The 22,003-nt window shown below is 37.5% G+C and overlaps 1 protein-coding gene across 1 annotated transcript in view; it reads right to left on the bottom strand.

Moving 5' to 3' along the window:
* CNTN5 (contactin 5) overlaps positions 1-22,003 on the bottom strand; it is a 900,389-nt gene that overhangs the window by 148,595 nt on the left and 729,791 nt on the right. The gene's annotated exons all lie outside the window — the stretch shown is intronic.

Here is a 22,003-nt window from a genome sequence, read left to right on the forward strand (position 1 = left end):
TTACCCTTCAAGAAATTATGCAATAAACCCACTTAATATCTTCTCATATTTAAAAGGGTTAGGAAGTTACAGGTTATTTTTCTGTTGATACTTTTTTGACAGTTAATTTTAAAACTTGTGGAAAAAAGTGACCTTGAATTGGGTTATTAAAACGTATAAAATCACTCAGCAATATTTTAATATTAAGATTGGGTATTTCACCTCAAACCATGTGCAATCTCAAAAATTAAATATAGAAAGAAAGAGTATAAAAACATAGAGGAGGACAAGTATAGAACATAAAATTAATTGTATACAGCCAAGAGATGATTTATGGTGGTCTCTCTACAGCCCCACTCCTGCAGCAGGGGTATGTAAATGAGACCTGAGACCTGATACCTGGCTGCTCGCACTGCACTTTTTAAACATAAAAACATGATACCTGAGTTTGAATTTGGGCTCTTCGAGACCTTTGTTAAAAATGGACCTTGAGTTTTATATGAAGGTGAAAAATTACAGCATTATTAAAAATTTTTTAAAGTTCACTGAAAATGAGGTTGACATTTAGAATTACCGTATTCTCCTGTGTAGTCATCATTCCAGAATTATACAGATTTAAATTTAATTAGTACTTTTGTCTTTTTCTCTCTTCTAAGTTCCTGAAATATATATTTCACTGGTGCATCAACCTACTCAAGCACCCTGAAACATAATAGAAATGGTTGTTGTAGTTCTAGTTGATGTACCACTAGAGTTTGGACTGAATTCTATTTGAAAAGAGGAAACAGCTGACTGTGTAGCTTGTGGTAAGAACCAGTGACTCCACTGATCTTAAAATCCTAAAACTGTATCCTCCTAGTCCTGAAAAAAAGAGTTTATTCCATAGCAATGTGATAATATTAAACTTTTTAAGATACAAGGATGGCTGTACCAGTTTAGTCAGTATCTTTTTAATGTTACTTTATTATTTTTAATTTTTTTTTTTTAATTTTAGTTTTGTTCCAGATGTTTTTCCTTTTTTACCCCATTGACACCCTCCTCCCCATCCCCCCCCCCCCGCCCTGCCCCGGCTTTGTTGTCCATGTCCATTGGTCATGCATACATGCATATAAGTTCTGTAGTTTATCTCTTCCCACCCCCAACCACCCCCTCTTCTGAGGGTTGTCAGTCTATACCCTACTTCCATGTTTCTGGATCTACCCTGTTCCTCAGACTGTTATATTCATTATATTCCATATATAAGTGAGATTATGTGCTATTTGTCTTTTTCTGCTTGGCTTGTTTCACTTAGGATAATACTTTAAATGTGTTTTCAATCTTGCCAATAGCTCAGAACTGATGGTTATTGAGATGATTGAAGTTTTGGTAACAATTGGATTAGATTCTAGGTTGCTGAATACTGCTTATGAATTTGTACTTAGATATTGTCATCAATAAAGATATCAGTTTCAAAACATCAGCTTGTTTTTAATATGGATTAAACTTGATTTACAAGACATAGAATGGAGACAAATTTAGAAGCAAAGAAAACTAGGAACAGGTAATTTTATTTTATAATTTATATCTAGGACAGATACTAACTTGAGACTTTTGAAAAACAGTTACATGGATTAAACTTGATTTACAAGACAGAATGGAGACAAATTTAGAAGCAAAGAAAACTAGAAACAGCTTATTTTATTTTATAATTTATATCTAGGACAGATACTAACTTGAGACTTTTGAAAAACAGTTACCTCAAAAGTTATATAACCCATTCAAGATATTCAATAAGAAACTGTGCTCATTTATTTAGACAGTTCTCAGTTTCTCTAAAATTTGAATATAATGTATTCATTCTATTTTAACCCCCAAAATACAATGCTCCAAAAAAGATATATTTGAAAGCAAAAAATATATGTTTTGTAAATAAATAGGCATTCTCTTGTGGAATAACAAACTATTGAAATTACCTACATGACTATAATCTCTCTAGATTGTCAATATCTTGGAAATACCTGGATTTTATTGACCAGTGTAAATTCCAATCTAACAGGTGACAAATTTGGCTTAGAAGTTCACCTCCTTTAAAGAAAGAAGTGTATCATAGATGCTGGCACTATTTCAGCTCTTGATTTAAGATAAGTCCTTTCTCACTGACAGCAGGCAATATATTATATTCTCTTTTAAAGGATAGTTTACGAACATTCCTGTACTTTAGGCCACAGATACACTGGAGGATGAAGAATTTTAAATACTGTGAAGTTTTTTATCTGTCAAGTGGCAGTCTCATTTAATCAAAAGCCTGTCTACTGATTCATATATCACATGCTTATCAGTTGAGCTCATTTTTTAAAACTTAATAAATAAAAATAGATTAGACAATGTGATTTACATTATAATATCTTGCTGTTACATACCTAATTACTAGATAATTGAATAGTGAATAAATATTTCCTTGCAATTGTCTACCTCTATCTATCTTCTCCCCTCTGCTATTATTACCATGTGACTCCTACGTTTGGAACTTTCACATTTGGGGATTAATTTTGTTGAGACATCCTTGAACTTGGAATAGGGTGTAAGGGGGTAGAGAGGTGAAAATCTTGGGGGTAAGGACGTCTTAGAAACGCAAACCAGCATTCTAGCATCCAGCATCAAGTCCTGCTTAGTATATTCTGTCTTTTAATTTGTCCATGAGTTCTGCTTTAACCTGAAGATACCATGGCCCTCAGCTTGCCCTTAATCAGTCGATCTCTTTCTCCGTTGTTAATCTGCCAGTACCACAGTCTACCTAGGATGGCATGGTGCTTACCCCTATCTTGCAAGGATTCATTGCTAATTTCTTTCCTTTCTTTTTTTAAAATCCTCACGCAAAGACATGTCTATTCTATTGATTCTAGAGAGAGAAGAAGGGAGGGAAGGAAGGAGAGAAAGAGAAATGGGGCGGGGGGGAGAAACACCCATGTGAGAGAGAAACATCAATCCATTGCCTCCCTGACCTGACCAGGCTGAATCTGAAACTTAGGTATGATCTTAAAATCCTAAAACTGTATCCTCCTAGTCCTGAAAAGAAGAGTTCCTGACTGGGAATCAAATTGGCAACCCTTTTGGTGCACTAGATGATAATGCCCCAGCCAAATAAGCAGCCCACCTGGGGCTATTGCTAATTTCTTGATGCTTATTTTGGATTCCAGATTTCAAGACCATTTCCTGGAGCCTCCATTTCCATATTTTCCAGGTTTGGCTTAGTTGTCAGACACAACCTAGTTTAGATCTTTCCAAGTACACTACTTGCCTGCAAGTACCACCTGCTTGCCTCATGCTGTATTATTTAGAGATTGTACTCTGACTTCCAGGTTAGATTTCTTTCTGGTATCATATCATAGTGGATATCATATCACAGAATCATCAGTTATTAATTAAGATTATATGCTTTCAAACCAGAGAGGGCTGGGGTCAAGTCACTGCCATTGACCCTGTGTGTTTGTATGACCTTATGCAGTTAGCCTACTTTCTTACATGTAAAACTGCCACAATTACACCTAACTGTTCTATAAAACTACTAACTAGATAATATAAGTAAATTATTATACTTCAATGGTATGTAATAAATATTATTTGAAAATTTGCTCAAAAATATCAATAAAATTTGTGACAAATTTTAAAAAGAAAAAGTAGAGGGTACCAAGTAATGTTTTCAATACACAAGCCTCAACTATTTAGGGTGTTTGATATGTCTTTTCTGGGGGACTAGTATTTGAGTTGAGAACTGAGGGACGAGAGAGAGTGAACTAGACAAAGTTGGGAAACCTCAACTATTTAGGGTGTTTGATATGTCTTTTCTGAGGGACTAGTATTTGAGCTGAGAACTGAGGGATGAGAGAGAGTGAACTAGACAAAGTGTGGGAAAGCAGAGGGAATAGAATTTGCAAAGGCCTTGAGGTGAGGACAATAAAACCTTGAAGAATCAGATGGCCAGTTATGATGGCAGCATGTGGAGGGGCAAGGAGTGGACCGAGATGAGACTGGAGAGGTAGACTCGGGGAAAGATCACGGAGGGCAGAGCACACTATGGAAAGCACCTCATCTTATTCTAAGGGTAATGGGAAGCTGCCTAATTTTTTACACATTTATTGAGGTACGATAAGCATACTATAAGCTCACATGTTTAAACTGTATACTTTGAGAAGTTCTCACATATGGATACAATCATGAAACAATTACCACAGTAAATAGTCAACATACACATCACATCCAAAGGGTCTCTGTGTTCCTTTGTATTCTTTTCCCCAGCCCCCTCCCACCCCACCCTTATCACTCATCAATTACTGATAAGCTTTCTGTCACCACAATATGTTTGCACTTTTACAAAAGTTTATATAAATAGAATTATAACATTGTGAATATATCTCTTTTGTTTAGTTTACTTCACTTGGCATAATTGAGCTGAGATTAATTGGAGATTCATCCATGAATGATCAATAATACTTTCCTTTTTATTGCTGAGTTAAAAGTTCTTTCATTGTGTATATACCACAACTTGTTTATCCATTCACCTTTGGATAGATGTTTGGTTATTTTCAGCTTGGGCTATTACAAATAAAGTTGCTATTGATATTTGTGTACAGGTATTTTATAGATATTTGCTTTCATGTCTTTTGGATAAATTTTTAGGACTATAATGCCTGGATCATCTGGTTTTGGGATGTAACTTTTTAAGAAGGTGCAAACTGTTTCCAAGTGGTTACATTTCTAGCAGCACTGGATGAGTGTTCTCACAGCACTTGACATGATCAGCCTTTTTAGTTTTAGCGAGTACTGTAAGTAGGTGCTAGAATCTTGTTGCCGGTTTAAGTTTTACATTTCCCTACTGATTAATACTACTAAACATCTTTTCATGTGCTTATTTCCCATCAATGTATCTTCTTTGGTGATGTGATTGTTTGAATATTTTACTATTTTTTTCATGGAGTTGTTTTCTTATTGAGGTTGGAGAGTTCTTTTTATATTCCAGATATAACCTCTTTTTCAGGTATGAGATTCGAAAATATTTTCTGCCAGTTTGTAGCATGTCTGAGTATTTTTCCAAGAGCAGAAGTTTTCATGGTTGATGATGTCCAATTTCTCAATTTTATTTTGTGCTTTGTGTTTTTGTTGTTGTGCTAAGAAATCTTTACCTAATCTAAGGTCATAAAGATTTTCTGTTTTCTTTTAGAAATTTTATAGTTTTAAGCTATATGTTTATGTTTATGATTCATTTTGGGTTACTTTTTGTTTATGCTCTGAGGCATAAATCTAAATTAATATTTATTTATTTATGTTGAATAACTTTATCCAATTGTTTCATGCTAACGTTTGGGAAAGACTATACTTTCTCCATGGCCTTTTTACATTGTCAAAGATCAATAGGTCGATTTCTTAACTCTCCACTGATCCATTGATCTATTTATCTATGTTCTTTTTTTTTTTTTTTTTTTTATCCTCACCCGAGGACATTTTTCCATTTTTTGTTCAGACAGAGTGGGGAGGGAGAGAAAAAGAGAGAGAAACATCGATGTGAAAGGGACACATCGAGTGGTTGCCACCTGCACGACCCAACGGGGGCCAGGGAGAAACTGTAACCGAGGTACATGCCCTTAGCGGGAACCGAACCCGGGGCTCCCTGGACCCCAGGCCGACGCTCTACGCTGAGCCAAACCGGCCAGAGCTATTTATCTATCTTCTTGCCAAAACCACACTATCTTGATTACTGTATCGGTATAATCTGTCTTGAAATCAGGTCAGTGAAGACTTCCTACTTCTCTCCTCTTTTTCAAAACTGTTTTGTCTCTTCTATGTTCTTTGCATTTACATATGAATTTTAGAATTATCTTGTCAATTTCTAAAAAAAAACATACTGACATTTTGATTGAAATTTCTATGAATTTATAGATCAATATGTGGAAGAATTAAAACAATATTGTCTTATAATTCATGAGCATCATATATTTCCACGTATTTAGGTTTTCTTTAATTTCTCTATGCAGTATTTTGTAGTTATTTGTCTATCAATTTTAGACATCTTCTATCAGATTTATCCCTATTTTTGGTGCTATAGTAAAGTATTTAAATAAAAATGTTTAGATAATTTTAGAGTTACATGTAGTTTTAAGAAATGATAGTGAGAGATCGATCCCTTGTATGCTTTTTCTAGTGTCTCCCTTTTAGTAAAATTTTGCAAAATTATAATAAAGTAGTGCAGGCAGGGTATTGATATTAATACAATCCTTTGATTGTGTTTAGCTTTTCACAAGTTTAACTGACTCATTTGTGTATGTGTTTTAAGTTTTATACAAAGTGTTCATTTTGGCCCAGTAGGTATGGTGCAGTGATTGAGCATCGACCCATGCACCAAGAGGTTGCTGGTTCAATTTCAGGTCAGGGCACATGCCCAGGTTGTGGGCCCGATCCCCAGTGCGGGACATGCAGGAGGCGGTCAATTATTGTTCTCTTGTTTCTGTCTGTCTCTCCCTCTCTCTTCCTCTCTAAAATCAATAAAGAAAAAAACATTTTTAAGTGTTCATTTTGCATTTGTGTATCCACCACCATAGTCAAGATACAGAACAATTCAAACCACAAAGATTCTTCCCTTCCCATTCTGTAGCCTTACCCACCTTCTTCCCACACTACCATCATCACCCCTACTCCTGGATCCTCCTTCCTGCCAGTCACTAATTTCCCCTTCATTTCTTTTTTTTTTTTTTTTTTTTTTCATTTCAAAAATGATATATAAGTGTAATCTTACAATATATAACTTTTGGGGGTTGTCCCTTAACTTCTTAGCTTAATTTAACCCTAAAGATTAATTCAAGTTGTGTGTGTCAATAGTTTATTTCTATTGATTGCTGAGCAGTATTTTGTTGTTTGGATATACCCCAGTTTCTTTAGCTATTCATCTACTGAAGGACATCTGGGCAGATTACAAATTTAGTATTACAATTAAAGTTGCTATTAGCATTTGGGCACAGGTTTTTGCATAAACATAAGTTTTAATTTCTCTGGGATAAATAACCCAAAGTATAATCCTGTTTACATCCAATGTTATATTAGTTTTGGGTGTACAACATAGTGATTAAACATTTATATACCTTATGAAGTGATCACCTGTATAAGAGTAGTATACACCTGGCCTCATATATAGTTATTACAATATTTTTTACTATATTCCATTTACTGTATTTTACATTCTTGTGACTATTTTTATAACTGGCAATTCATAAATATTAATCCCTTCTACTTTTCCCCCCATCCCCTCACCACCCCTCACATCTGGAGACCATAAATTTGTTCTCTGTATCTATGAATTTATTTCTGTATTGTTTGTTTATTTGACATTTTTAGATGCCATATAAGTGAATTAATATGGTATTTGTCTTTCTCTGTCTGACTTATTACACTTAGCAAAATACCCTCTAGGTCCATTCATGCTGTCACAAATGGCAAGATTTCATTATTTTTTATATCTGAGTAATATTCCATTGTATATATGTACCACCTCTTCCATATTGATTTGTATATCAGTGGACACTTAGGTTGCTTCCATATCTTGTCTATATAAATAATGCCACAGTGAACATAGGGGTGCATATATCTTTTCAAATTAGTGTTCTGAGTTTCCTCAGATATATACCCAGAGGAATTGTTGAGTCATAAGGCAGGTCCATTTTTAATATTTTGAGGAACTGCCATACTGTTTTCCATAATGACTGCACCAATTTTCAGTCACTCCAACAGTGCACAAGGGTTCCCTTTTCTCCATGTCCTTGCCAACACTTGTTCATTGGTTTCTTTTTTGTTGTTGTTGTTAATCCTCACCTGAGGATATTTTTCCATAGATTTTTAGATAGGGTTGAAAGGAAAGAGGGAGGGAGGGAGGAAAGGAAGGAAGGAGAGAGAGAAACATTGTGTCTCAATGTGATAGAGACACATCATTTGGTTGCCTCCCACATGACCCAGATCAAGTTCCAGGCATTGAACCTGTAACCCAGGTATATGCCCTTGACCAGGAATTAAACCCTCAACCCTTTGGTCCATGGGCCAATATTCTAATCACTGAGCCAAACAAGCCAGGGCTTGTTTGTTGATTTCTTGATGATAGTCATTCTGAGAGGTGTGAGGTAGTATCTCATTGTGGTTTAAATTTGCATCTCTTTGATACTCAATGATGTTGAACACCTTTTCATAAGTTGAATAAAAATGGTAAAAGAGTACATTCTTGATCTTAAAGAAAAAGTTTTTAGCTTTTCCTCATTGAGTGTGATGTTTGCTGTGGGTTTGTCATGTATGCCCTTTATTATGTTGAGATATGTATCCTCTAGCACTACTTTGCTTAGAGTTTTTATCATAAATGAGTGTTGGATTTTGTGAAAAGCTTTTACTGCATCTATCGCTATACTCATATGATTTTAAGCCATGGTTTTATGTGGTGATCATGTTAATTGATATATAAATATTAAATGAATTTTGTATCCCAGAAATAAATCTCACTCAATCATGTTGTATCTTTTTAATGTATTGCTGAATTCAGCTTGCTAATATTTTGTTGAGGATTTTTGCATCTGTGTTGTTCAGGGATGATACTGGCTTGCATTTTCTTTTTTTTTGCAGTATCTTTAACTTCTTTATCTGATTTTGGTAACAGGGCCCTGCTGGTCTTGAAAAATGAGTCTAGAAGTTTTTCTTCCTCTTCAATTTTTGGAATATTTTGAGAAGTATAAGTGTTAATTATTTGAATGTTTGGTAAAATTCACCTGTAAAACCATCTCGTTCAGGACTTTTGTGTGTTGGGAGTTTTTTAATTACTGACTCAATACTATTAGTAGTTATTAGTTTGTTCAGATTTTCTGTTTCTTGGTGATTCAGTCTTGGAAGACTGAATGTTTCTAGGAATTTATCCATCTATTCCAGGTTGTCCAATTTGTTGACATACAATACATTTTTTTTGGCCATATTTTCTTATAATAGTATTTCTGTGGTGTCAGTGGTCACTATTTTTCACACTTGGTTTTATTTATTTTGGTCCTCTTTTTTTCTTGATGAGTCTGACAAAATGTTTATAAATTTTAGCTTTCTACTTATAGGGACCCCTAAATTAGGTGCATAGACTTTTACAAGAGTTATATCCTCCTGCAGGATTGATCCCTGCATAATTATGAAATGCCCTTTTTATCTCTTGTTACAGCCGTTATTTTAAAGTCTATATTGTCTGGTATAAGTGTTACTACCCAGCTTTTCTACCTTTTTTCTTGTTGCTATTTGCATGAAATGTGTTTTTATTTTCATACCTTTACTTTCACTCTGTGTGTGTCTTTCAGTTTAAGTGTGTCTCTTGTAGGCAGCACATATATGGGTCTTGTTTTTTTTACCCATCCAGTCATCCTATGTTTTTTGATTGGAGCATTAGTCAATTTACATTTAAATGAATTATTGATGAGTATGTAGTTATTGCCATTGTATTGTTTTCTGATTGCTTAGTTCTCTGTTTCTTATTTCCTTGCTCTCTTATGTTGATAATTCTCGTTTTTGGATTCCTTTCTTTTTATTTCTGGTATCTCTCATAGATTTTTGGTTTGTGGTTACCATGTGCTTCATACACATCACACTATGTTTATAGCAGTTTGCTTCAAGTTGGTGGTAGCTTAAGTTCAAACACATTATAAAATCACTACAATTTTAACTCACCCCACCCACTGTTATGTTTGTCATTGTTTTTACCTTTTTTGTGTGTCTGTTTGTGTGTATCCCTTAATTTATTGTCATAATTACACGATTGTCCTCCCTCTGTCATTTAACCTTTGCACTAGCTTTATAATCAGTTGAGCCACTGCTTTTGCCAAGTGTTTGCCTTTGTCAGTTATGTTTTTCTCTTTCCTTATTTTCTTGCTTACGTTTCTTCTCTTTTCTCATTGACTTAAATAAGTGTCTTCAAAATTTCTTGTAATACTGGCATAGTGGTGATAAATTCCTTCAGCTATCTCTTTGAGTCTAAATGATAGCTTTGCTGGGTAGATTAATCTTGGTTGTAGGTCCTTGCTTTGCCTAACAGTGAATATTTCATGCCATTTTTTTTCAGCCTGCAAGTTTCTGTTAAAATTGTCTATGTCTTTTTGCAGCTCCCTGGTACATAATTGTTTTTCTCTTGCTACTCTTAAGATTATTTCCCTGTCTTTAACTTTTGGCATTTTAATTACGATGTGTCTTGGTGTGGGCCTCTCTGGGTTAATCTTGTTTGGGATTCTCTGTGCTTCCTGGACTTTTATGTCTGTTTCCTTCACCAGGTTAGGAAAATTTTCAATCATTATTTCTTCAAATAGATTCACAATCCTTATCTCTTTTTCTGGCAACACTATGTTGTGAATGTTGCTAGATGTGCCAGAGGTTCCTTAAACTATTCTCATTTTAAAAATTATTTTTGCTGTTCTGATTGGGTGTTTTCTACTACCTTGTCTTCCAGACTGCTGATTGTACTCTCTGCTTTATATAATTTGTTGTTGATTCTCTCCTACAGTATACTCTTGATTTCAGTTATTGAATTCTTCAGTTCTAATTTATTCTTTTTTATGTTTTCTATCTTCTTCTTCTTTTTTTTATGTTTTCCTTTCCTTTGTTGAAATTATCACTGAGTTAATCTATTCTTCTTCCAAGTTCATTGAGCATCCTTATAACCAGAGTTTTGAACTCATTACCTGGTAGATCACTTGTCTGCTTTTCATTTCTTTTTCTGGAGTTTTGTCACGTTCTTTCATTTGGGATGTGTTTCTTTGTCTTCTCATTTTGGCTCACTTTCAGGATTTGTTTCCGTGTAGTAGGTAGATCTACTATGTCTTCCAGTCTTAAAAGAGTGGTCTTATGTAGGTGTTTTGTGGGGTCCAGTTTCCCATGTCACCTGAGTCAGGCATACCCTTTATGAGTTTTGTGTGCCCTCCTGTTGTAGTTGGGCCGTAATTTCTGCTGCCATGTCAGTAGTCAGGGTTGATCCTGAGGCTGACTCATTGTGAGGGCTGTCCATGATGACAGTGGGTAAGCTGTTGTATGGAAGAGTTGATTTAGCGGGCTCTATTGCCAGCTGAGGCCACTCTTCAGGTATGTCAGTTGTGGACCTGGTTGGGTAGAGCTCTGGTTTGGGGTGAAGCAAGCCACCAGGTTGTTGGGTCTGGAGCCTCTTGGGAGGAGCTCCAGTGCAGGCTACCATTAGCCACCACTTGTACTGGACTTGGAGACCTTTGGTAGGTACTACAAAGAAATTGGCATCTGGTTGCCCCTTGTGCTGGGCTTGGAAGTGCTTGGAAAACACTACACTGTGAGCTGAGGCTGGCTACCACTTGTGAAGAATTGTGGTCACTTAGTTGGAGTTATATTACAGACCAAGACTGACCACCATTTATGACAAGTTTGGGACAACCAGTCATCATTTGCTCTAGGCTTGGGGTCACTTGGCAAGAGCTGCAATGCACTTGGAGCCTGGCTGTTACGTGTGGGTGGTTTCTACACCTTTGAGAGAGGCTATAGTATGAGCCAAGGGCAGCTCCATTTGTGTGGGACGTGCAGACCTTTGAGAAATTCTGCAGTGAAAGCCTAATGCAGCCTCTTTGTGTGAGAGGTTTGCAGATTTGGGGAAAGTCTATATAGTGTGATCTGAGACAGGCCACTTGTGTGAAGTACATTTGTTTCATATAAATCTTTTATGCTATCTTTGATTGATTTTCCCCTCTCAACAAGCCTAGTATCTGAAATTCATGATCCAGTTGAAACATAACTGGCAGTTGACTCTCTCAAGTAGCAAGAACAACTGTCATTGGTTCTTTTGGATGTTGTCCATCAAGATTCTCCTAGAGTCCTCTTTAATATGTTACCTAATTTCAGGAATCTAGGTTGAAATGGTTCCCCAGTTACCAAGATAGAAAAATAAAGAGAGAGAGAGAGAGAGAGAGAGAGAGAGAGAGAGAGAGAGAGAGAGAGAGAGAGAAATGAGCCTGGCAGGTGTGGCTCAGTGGAATGAGTGGCATCCCATGGACTGCAAGGTCCCGGTTCGATTCCCAGTCAGGTCATATGCCCAGGTTGAGGCTTTGATCCCTAGTAGGGGGTGTGCAGGAGGCAGCCAATAGATGTATATCTCTCACATTGATGTTTCTATCTCTCTCTCCCTTCTTCTCTCTAAATAATAAAAACATATTAATATATAGAGAAAATACTTTTAAAAAGAAGAGAAAAATAACAAACAACACAATGACTTTTAAGATCACCATATGAAAGTGGTCCACACCACTCCTACTGACATTTTATTGTTTTGCCAAAGCCAGGCAATGGCCTGAAATGAGCTTAAGAAAGTAGGGAAGCACAATCCTACCTTTTGTCTGCAAGGAAAACCAGAAATATCTGGTCAATACTACTAATGATTACCATATTTTGGGGGCTATGCCAAATATAATAGAAGATATAAACAAAATTTTAAGATACAATTTCTGTCCATCAAGTTTCAACAATTTAATTGTTCACACAAGGACTACAGAACAACAAATTTATGTATGAAGCTATAATTCTTGTGCAGCTCAGAAGAGGAAAAGACTAGTAAAAGGTTCAATATGAGTAGTTGGAAGTAGGGAAAGATTTTTAGAAGAGAAGAAACAAAATGAGCAAAGGAGAAAAAAATCAAAAGTGGGCATAGCATGTTTATAAAATAGACAGGAGATGAAATAGACTGGAGTGATGGTTTTGCATTTATGAAAAATCACTAACAAGGTTTGGAGAAGCAAGATAGCGGCTGTGATGCTGGTAACCGCTAGTCAACAGCAAGAGAGAGAGGTGCCACTTCCTGTGGTGGATGAGACAGCGAGCCTATAGGGTCAGCCCTCTGACCCGGGGTTCGTGATGCAGAGAACAGGTGGGATCATGGAACCTGATGTAAATATTCTACTTAACTTATGTGAACAGGACACATTCTCCTGGGAAATGAGAACCCCTACAGGTTTTTGCATTAACCACAGGCAGGGATATGGCTACAAATCAGGACAGAGGAGAGAACCCAGGCCAGAAAGAGAGCAGCTATGAAGAGGCTTTTCTCACCTTCGAGTGAAGAGCCTTAGTTAAAAGTAATCCGGGTTAAATGTATCAAGCATCCCCTCCACACTACAGGACCTCTGCAATAACCCCCAGGGAGCATGGATATACAATATTCAACACTGAAGGAACTTAAAATGATACCTATACCTCGGTTCCCTGTTTTGATGAATGAAATAGCCATCCTCTTAACAAGAAAGACAATTATACATTCAACTACAATGAAAGGAGATAAGTGCTAAATGGAAACAAACTTTTATGGAGAAAGTGATATCTGAGCTGAGTCCTCAGAGAGTGGTAGGAATTAATCCACTGAATGGTGGAAGCAGGGGACACAGTATCTCAGATTCATCAATTTCTTACTGAGTAGCTTCTGAATTCCAAGCACTACGGAAGTCATCTGGGAAAAGATGACAAATAAATCCCAGTTCCTACTGTTAGGAACCACAAGGACCAGAGGAAGCATCAGACAAGTCAGCAGGAAATTAACATTCTGGGTAATGAATTCTGGAAAGAGGTAAGCACAGGAAACTTTTTGAAGTACATAGAATGGGCAGCTCACCAGCCTGGGGGATATGAGTGTGGTCAGGGAAGGCATCTCAGAGGAAGTGGCATCTCGTTTGATGGTGGAATATTAGTAACTCTTATCCTTAAACTGGTTGAAGAGGGGAGTTAGGTAAAATAACTTATTGATAAGTCTATTGATTTTTTTCCTAATTGCTTCTCTGAACTATTATACTAAGATATTAGGTATACTATAAACAGACAATAACTAGACATTATAATTATTAGTAAAAGCAAATATGCCATTTTCTCCTTTCTCTCCCCCCATCCCCTAGTGGGTCTCTTGCACATCTCTGAATCGTTCAAACGTCTATATGGAGACCTCTGCTCTAGTCAGGCAAGACCACATACCTGACAATGGTCAGACGCCTACCTATTTTTCACTACTTAAATATAACATCTAGCTGAACTCCTCCTTAATCTTCTTTAGTTAGAATCATTCCTGCCTTTATGCTTCGTCAGAACTCCTCACAGTGTTTGTTACACTTTTCCTTAGTACACAACAGATAGGGTGTTTTATCATTTGAACATTATAGTTTCAGCGTGTTCAGGGGCCTACATAAAGATCTGAGACCTAAAAAAAAATATTGGCTCAAATGATCAAAATTAACCACAGTGTTAAAAATAATACAATGTAACATAGCAATAATTAGTCTACTTCAACTTACCTCTTCTACCGTTATATAAAAAAAGTTATCATAACACTATAATAAAAATTTTACCATTGTAGTAACACTTTTAATTACAAAGCTATAACAATTATTTAAAAATACTTTATAGCAAAAAATATTTTATGTGGCTATAAGTATGTTTTATTATTTTTTATAAAATCTGAGATGATATCTTGAAAAAACTAAGAGACCCGGGACCTACGAAGGTCTTAAAATGGTTTTGCTGATACATATTTCCTGATCACTTTTATGTGTGAGGCAGCGTAGTAACCTCCCACGATTACTTTCGGTAACAGTTCTAACCACCATGTGTGTTGCGTATTAGTCTCATTTACTGGTGAGAAATGGTAGTTTCTCATTGTTAACTTTAACCTCCATATTACTACCCCCAGTCTCTTATTGATTAACCTTGCCCCAAGCCCCTTATTCCAGAAAAACCAAAGCTTATCGCTCTGGCCAGGCGGAACCGCATCCTGAAACCCCCACCCAGACCTCAACAGCTGCTGGAGGAGAAGAACAACTCTCCTAAAGACCCAGCCCGACCAATCAAGGACCACCGCTACTCCTTGGCGGGGCAACCCCCCACCCCAGCCCTACGTTTAAACACCCTTAGCTGCGCTCTACTTGGAGGCAGCCGGCAGGTATTTCCCTCAATAGACCTGCACTTCCTGGTCACTCGGCTCCATCAGTCATCATCTGCTATGATAGTCCAGGCTATTCAGTCAGTGCCCTGATTTCAATCCTACTTTGATGTGTTGTTCGTCTGTCATGACTTCTAATTTATAACCTCCTTCATTTATTATCTTCATAAGCTCCACAATAACTGGTACTCAATAAGTGGGGAATGAATTAAACTGAATCTACGTTCTCAATTATAGATGAAGAAATTGAGGTCCAGAGCACTTCAAGTCACTTTTTATTTATTTAATTTTGTAAATTAAAAAAAAATTTTTTTCTTTATTGATTTTTTTAGAGAGAGGAAGGGAGAGGGAGAGAGATAGAAACATTGATGAGAGAGAAAATTGACTGGCTGCCCCCTGCAGGCCCCCCAATGGGGATTTGGCCCACAACCTGGGCATGTGCCCTGACCGGGAATCGAACCAGTCACCTCTTGGCCGAGCCATATTGAGCCATATTGGCCGAGCTCAAGTTACTTTTTAAAAAATGAAATGGCATATTGTTTGTTTTGATAATATTGATCATGCCTTTACAATCTGCCAGCCCCTATACAAAGCTCATTTAATACTTTATTTTAATTCTTACAAAGACCCCAGGACATATTATCACACTCATTTGATAAAGAAAGAGAAAGAAAATGAGGCACAAAGGATTGAAATAACTGCCAGATTTTAAACGAGGCTGCTGCTTTCTAAAATTTGTTCTGCACTCCCAGCTACTACCCATGGACCCAAAGTCAACATCAAAAGAAAGCTTTGCGTAAGATCGCATGGGTGGTCGCAGCTCTGACCCACAGCAGCAGCTGACAGAAGTGGAAACTCAAGGGTAACAAGAGAAGACACATGTTTCCTGTAGATGATGGAAATGAGAGAAACGTATACTCTTCAACTGAATCAGTAAGGTATTTTAAAAGCTAAGGGCAATACACACTCAAGGAGGCGCGCCTGTCACCATGCTCTTCTCTTTTGATGCAGTTTAGTGAAAGGAAGTGAGGTGACCCGGAAAGACACGTACGACAGCCTTCAGAAAGCAGAGAAAGCCCGAGTGCCGAAGTTACTTTGATGAAGGGATCTCATCCCTGGCTCTGCGCACTGCTGCAAGCAACCTGAAGAAACTGTAGAACCTTGTATGCTAAGTCATTGAGAAATTTCACAAACTCTGGGCTCTGAAGAAAGGGTGAGAAGGAGGAGGCCTCTTTGCCAGAGTTGAATATTAAGTGCTTGAAATTAACCAAACAAAACAATCCCTCCAAACACACACTTACATTGTCCCTGTTCGGAAGGATATTTCTAAAGGAATTTGTCACAGACACATCCAACTTAACCTATACAGAACTGCACTCCATCTTTTTCCTGAAATCACCTTCTCACTTCAATGTTACCTATTTTACGTGAATGTGTATGAAAAATTCTGGGTGTGCATGTACAGTGTATACTGTAGAGACAGTATAGTATGTAACTTTCCTCAGATTCTCAAGGGAGTCTGGGTTGAAAACAAAGATAAGAACCACCAGAAAATTCTTTATTATATAGATGAGGTAAACTGTGCCCAGAGAAGAAAAATTTGGAGTATTTATTTTTTAAATACATATTCTTTATGTACTAACTGTGAAGTCATCATTTACTTTTTCTTTCCCTCCATAACCAATTGGTCAGGTTGGATCTACTCCTCTTTTTCTGGCTTACTGGACCGTCTAAATGCAGTGGGGAACAAACAGGAAGTGGTTTTACTTCTTCTAATCCCTGCCTTGAACCATGTTCTGTCAAAACCATTTTTCTACCTCCTTCATACATCCAAGAAGGTACTATAGCTTTTAAATAACTTTCAGATGTTACAAAGGTAAAATTTATCCCTGATTTCTGCTTTTCTCCTCCTTACCCCTAGCTTTGCACTGACAAATGGCTCAGACCCAGGATCCTGCAGCTGCAAGGAGCATAGAGAATGGTCTCTGCACCTTTTCTCCTCCTTTTCCCCAGTTCTTTTTCTCCTCTGTGTCAGAGTAGGAAGGAGAGAGCTGGAAAGAGATGTCTCTTACTGGATTTCTGGTGTGGCCTTGGTGGAATACAGCTGCCACTTTGGGAAAAGCTGCTGTCCCCCAGGCCAGTGCTGAACAGACCTCCACAAACGGGCTCTTGTGAGCACATCAGTGAGTCTGGGGCCTCCTCACTGCACTGCAGAGTCCCCTCCTGCAGTCTTTAGTCCCTGCCTTTTCCAACTCTGTCAGCTTCTGGAGCCCAGAAAGCTTATGCTTGCCTACCTTCTCCAAGTCCATCCGACCCGTGGGAACTCTTGCCTTCTAAATGGTGGGAGTGTGCCTGCCACTGCCTTTCTGCTGTCAGTCATCTCTCTCCAGCCACGCCCTCCCCTGTTTAAACAGGGCCAGGAGCCAATCAGCAAGTCTGTAATCTAAGGAAAGTTCAATCAAGGAAAAATATAACTTGTTTTATATTTTCTTTGATTGAGTCCTTGTAACCTTCCCTTCACTTGAGTTTGGTGATGAGAAGGGTAAGAAAAAGCTTAACAATCTCCACTAATGTAAAGCCTGCAAAAAATGTCCTTCTTGCCCTGGCTGGTTTGGCTCAGAGGTTAGAGCATCAACCTGTGGTCCAGAGAGACCTGGGTTTGGTTCCTGATAAGGGCACGTACCTCGGTTGCAGTTTGTCCCTGGCCCTGGTTGGGTCGTGTGGGTGGTAGCCACTCAATGTGTCCCTTTCACGTCGATGTTTCTCTCTTTCTCTCAACCTCTCTCTCCCTCCTACTTTATCTGAACAAAAATGAAAAATGTCCTTGGGTGAGGATAAAAAAAAAAAACGTCCTTCTCTCTACTGGGCTCTTATAAACATAGGTGAGAAGGGTGTGGATGAGGAAGGTAATGCTTTGCTGGTGAGATACCTCAATAAGCAAAACTGGTTCAGAAACCTAGGCTCTGGAGGAGCTATCTGATTCCTACATTTTTAGGATTCTTTACAGAATACTAGGTGCCTTATGTGGTAGCTATGTTCATAGCTTTGGGTTTCAGGCTTAACATATAATTAGCAGTTTCTCTCACTACCACACCTTATTTGAGCTTCTCATGAGAATTCATCTACATTACTGTAGTTCTGCTCCAGTAGCAGCCCACTCCCTATTTAAACATGTGGATTCCACTGTCTTCACCATGTGTCATATGATAATGTTACCACCTGACTTAATGCCCATCCATGTCTCCACACTGCATTCAGAATAAAATCCAAACCCCTTAGCATGACACAAGACAGCCTTCATAATCTCTCTGTGCCTTTCCAATCTCAGATCAGACTCCTAGCTGCTTTCTCATACCTGCATCCACCCTACGTCCCATTCGTAATGAACTGCTTGTCATTACTGGAAGATCCTACATCTTCGGTCTTTGCAAAGAGCTTTCCTCCATGTAGATTGCTTCCCAGTCTCATAATTGTCTGGAAGATGACTACTATTCTCTAATTGGTTGTTGTTGTTGTTGTTATTGCTCAAATTATGTCTGTGATGTTCCCTGATCCTTGGTACTCTCTTCTAACCCATACATCATTATTCCTGTCCTCTTATACTTCTAGCACATCCCTCGGTATCTCAGACCTCAGCATCTTATGCTTTCCTGAGACTAAAACTTACTTGAAGAAGGAAATGGGCATCAAAATAACACAATAAGTAGTCCACATGTGGTGGTTAAATAGTGCTCATCAGAGTATCTGATTAATCACCACATTTTAGAATGAATTTATTTTCCACACCACAGTTTTTCCATGAGGATCCACGACGAGAGCTTTGCTATTTAACCTCGGTAGGGAAGCAGAGTGAAACGGTAGGAGGGGACAGTGAGGCATTTTGCATTCACTTGTTTTGATAGAATTGAAATTCCTGTCTTTATTCTCACTGTTAAAATATTTCTTTCACTATTTTCATTGGTTTACATACATTTCATAGTGCTATGGTGTGTCTATTAGCATGAATGTTTCAGTTTTTCCTTATTAACAATACAAAGTGACTAAAAACTATGGATATTCTTCCTTTGAACCATACTTTGAAAAACTATCTATTAGCTATATATAAACCTGTGAGCATTTATAAAATTTTCTTTCTATTTTATTAAACTTACTTCTTCTTTATAGGCTCTTGAATACTTTGGTAAAAACCCCATGTCAACTAAATGTGTTTCTTCGTTTTCCCTTGGAAACATTTGGCTTGGCATGAATGAGAAATTAATCTCACAAAGTGAAACGCATTAAAACCAAACACAACAGCTAGGTAACTTCTTCGGAGTGACTGTGGACTGGAGTCTAAATTTTTCCACTGAGCTGATTCTAAAACTGAAAGATGCTGTGAAATTGGGTAGATCCCCAAACTGTGAACTTTTTAGGTCAAAAACCATAGTTGAGGTTGCATCAAATCTTTACCCTGTGGCTTTTCGCAGCGTCCTGAAATGAATAATCTGCCATTTCACATTAATACGGACATAAGATCTGTCAGTATTTCTTAATGCAGACTGAAAAAGAAAAGGACAGGCATTTTAAAAAAGTTGAAATCTTTATTACTCTTTGAATTTGTGTTTTTTTGCATTTTCTTTTCTGTACAGTTTGCTCTCTGTATAAATGTCTAAATCTCATAGGAAGTGAAAATAAATTATTGCTCTTCTGAAACCTCTAAGGTCAGGGAGATAGCATCTAGGGCAAAATTATGAATTTTTATAACCCATCAGGGATGACTTTTAGTCCATTTTAAATTATCCTGACCTAATTAGAAAGCTTGACCATGGCTAAGATCTTTAATATTAAAAAATGCACTTTATTATTTTTTGTATTAGTTCTCTCCTGGAGAGCAGCTCTTCCACTATTTAGCTCAAGTGACTTTTGAACAGAGTCAAATCAACATCAGTTAATTGATTTTTATGTGTGGCAGTGTAGGGTAAAGTAAAATGCATTAGGTAGTCAGTACAAAACCCCACTTTTGATTTCACTTGTAAATTGACCTTTATTTTTATTCTGTGCCTCTTCTCTCTCATCTATAAAATGAGGAATGTGGACTGAATTTCTAACACACTTTTTGCCTATTTACCTAAACTCCAAAGCTCTTTCTCAATCCCAGGCTACATTCCATGATTTCCTTTCTATCTTACCATGAGCCCAAAGTATCAGCCTGTATTCTTTTTTATTCTGGGAGCTACCTTGAACTTTTTTTTTTTTTTTAATCCTCACCCGAGGACATTTCTCCATTTTTTGTTCAGATAGAGTGGGAGGGAGAGAGAGGAAGAGAGAGAGAGAGAAACATCGACGTGACAGGGATACATCGAGTGGCTACCACCCACACAACCCAACCAGGACCAGGGACAAACTGCAACCGAGGTACCCGCCCTTAGCGGGAAGCGAACCCGGGTCTCTCTGGACCACAGACTGACACTCTAACAGCTGAGCCAAACCAACCAGGGCTACCTTGAACTTTTTATCTCATCTAAATCTGTCTCAGAATAAGACAGGTTCCCAACATCCGACTTTTAACTTGTACCCAACCACAGACATGCAGATCACTGTCCTCCTCTGGGGATGACATACAAGAATATCAAACCTTGCTCAGGGCCTTTCGGAGCCTCACTGACTCTGTTCACCTGTGTGAAACAGCCTGGCTACTAACATGACTCAAGAGCTAATCTGACTGGTGAATAACTGGAAGTATTTAAGGAATTTTAGCTCACTATTGACTAGAGAATATGAAAAAAAATCAATCATAATTTAAATTTCCAGTTGAGTTTAGGGCTAAAGCACTGCCACACATAGAAAGATTTAGAGAAATGTGAGGATAATTCAATTAGAAAACTATATTAGTCCAGCCATCCTAATGTTTTATGTGTTAGTCTAATAAAACTGCATCACTTATACATTTTATTTATTTCTATCAAAACTTATGTAGTGCAAAAATAACTACACAGGGGATTTTTGAGACAAACAGACTCTGCCAGTTATGGTCAGTGACTTTGGGCAAATAATTTGATCTCTCTGAATAATCCAATTGTAAAATGAGGGATAATAATATTTATCTGGTAGTTGTAAGGATTAGAAACATATCAAGTGGCTTGCGTTGTGCTGAAGTTAATCAAAAGCATTCAAGTGGCATCTCTTAAAAGCAGTAACAGTTACTTTTTGAGGAGTGCCATGTTCTTTACCTAATAAAGGTGGAGATGTCATTTTATACAATAACATTAGGCTAAGATCTAAATGATGAGAAGTAGACATATAAGTCAGGTCAGGAGAAGAATATTGTTGTCAGAGGGAATAACTGGTACACCGGCCCTGACACTAGAAGGAGCTTGCGGCTGGGGATAGAGAGAAGGTCAGAGTGAGTGGCTTGTCCTGGCAAACATAAGTGTGGAAGATAATTATATCAATGGGAAGTTTTAAGTAGATTAGCTAGAAAATTTAAATATAATATAAATATGGAAGAACAGAAAATTTTAAATTTTTTTTTTTGTGTGTGTGTGTGTGTGTGTGAGAATAATTTGTGAATACAGATCTAATTACTTAAATGGTATTCGTGTTAGCTGAGAGACAAAATTGAGATCACGCATATCTTTAAAAGTAATAATGTCTATTTAGCAACATAAAATTGACTGAAATAATATGAATCTTTTTTTCTTTTTAAATTTTAGAGTCCTGGTCAGGCGTTTTAGTTGGAAGATGACCGCTGAAAAGCATGTCATCACCTTTGACATCTTTAAACAAGGCAGTTCCATTTTTCTTGCTATTTTTAGTGTGGTCTTGGTACCTCTGCTCTCAGACAAAGCTCAGCTACCAATTAAACTTCAGAGTTTCATCCTAACAAGTACTTTTCCTTTTTTCATTCAGTTAAATATTCATTGAGCATTTACCATGTGTCAGCCATTGTTTCATGCTTTGTTCTCTACACAGGAGGTGAAACAATTTTTTCAGATACAAAATTCTCAATGGACATTTTTCTGCTTCTTGAATACAGCGCACTCATGCCAGCCACAGGCTTGAGGTCTGGAATGTCCCCTCACTCCACTACTG

Source organism: Molossus molossus, unplaced genomic scaffold (assembly GCF_014108415.1).
Source record: "Molossus molossus isolate mMolMol1 unplaced genomic scaffold, mMolMol1.p scaffold_m16_p_13, whole genome shotgun sequence".
Lineage (NCBI taxonomy): Eukaryota > Metazoa > Chordata > Mammalia > Chiroptera > Molossidae > Molossus > Molossus molossus.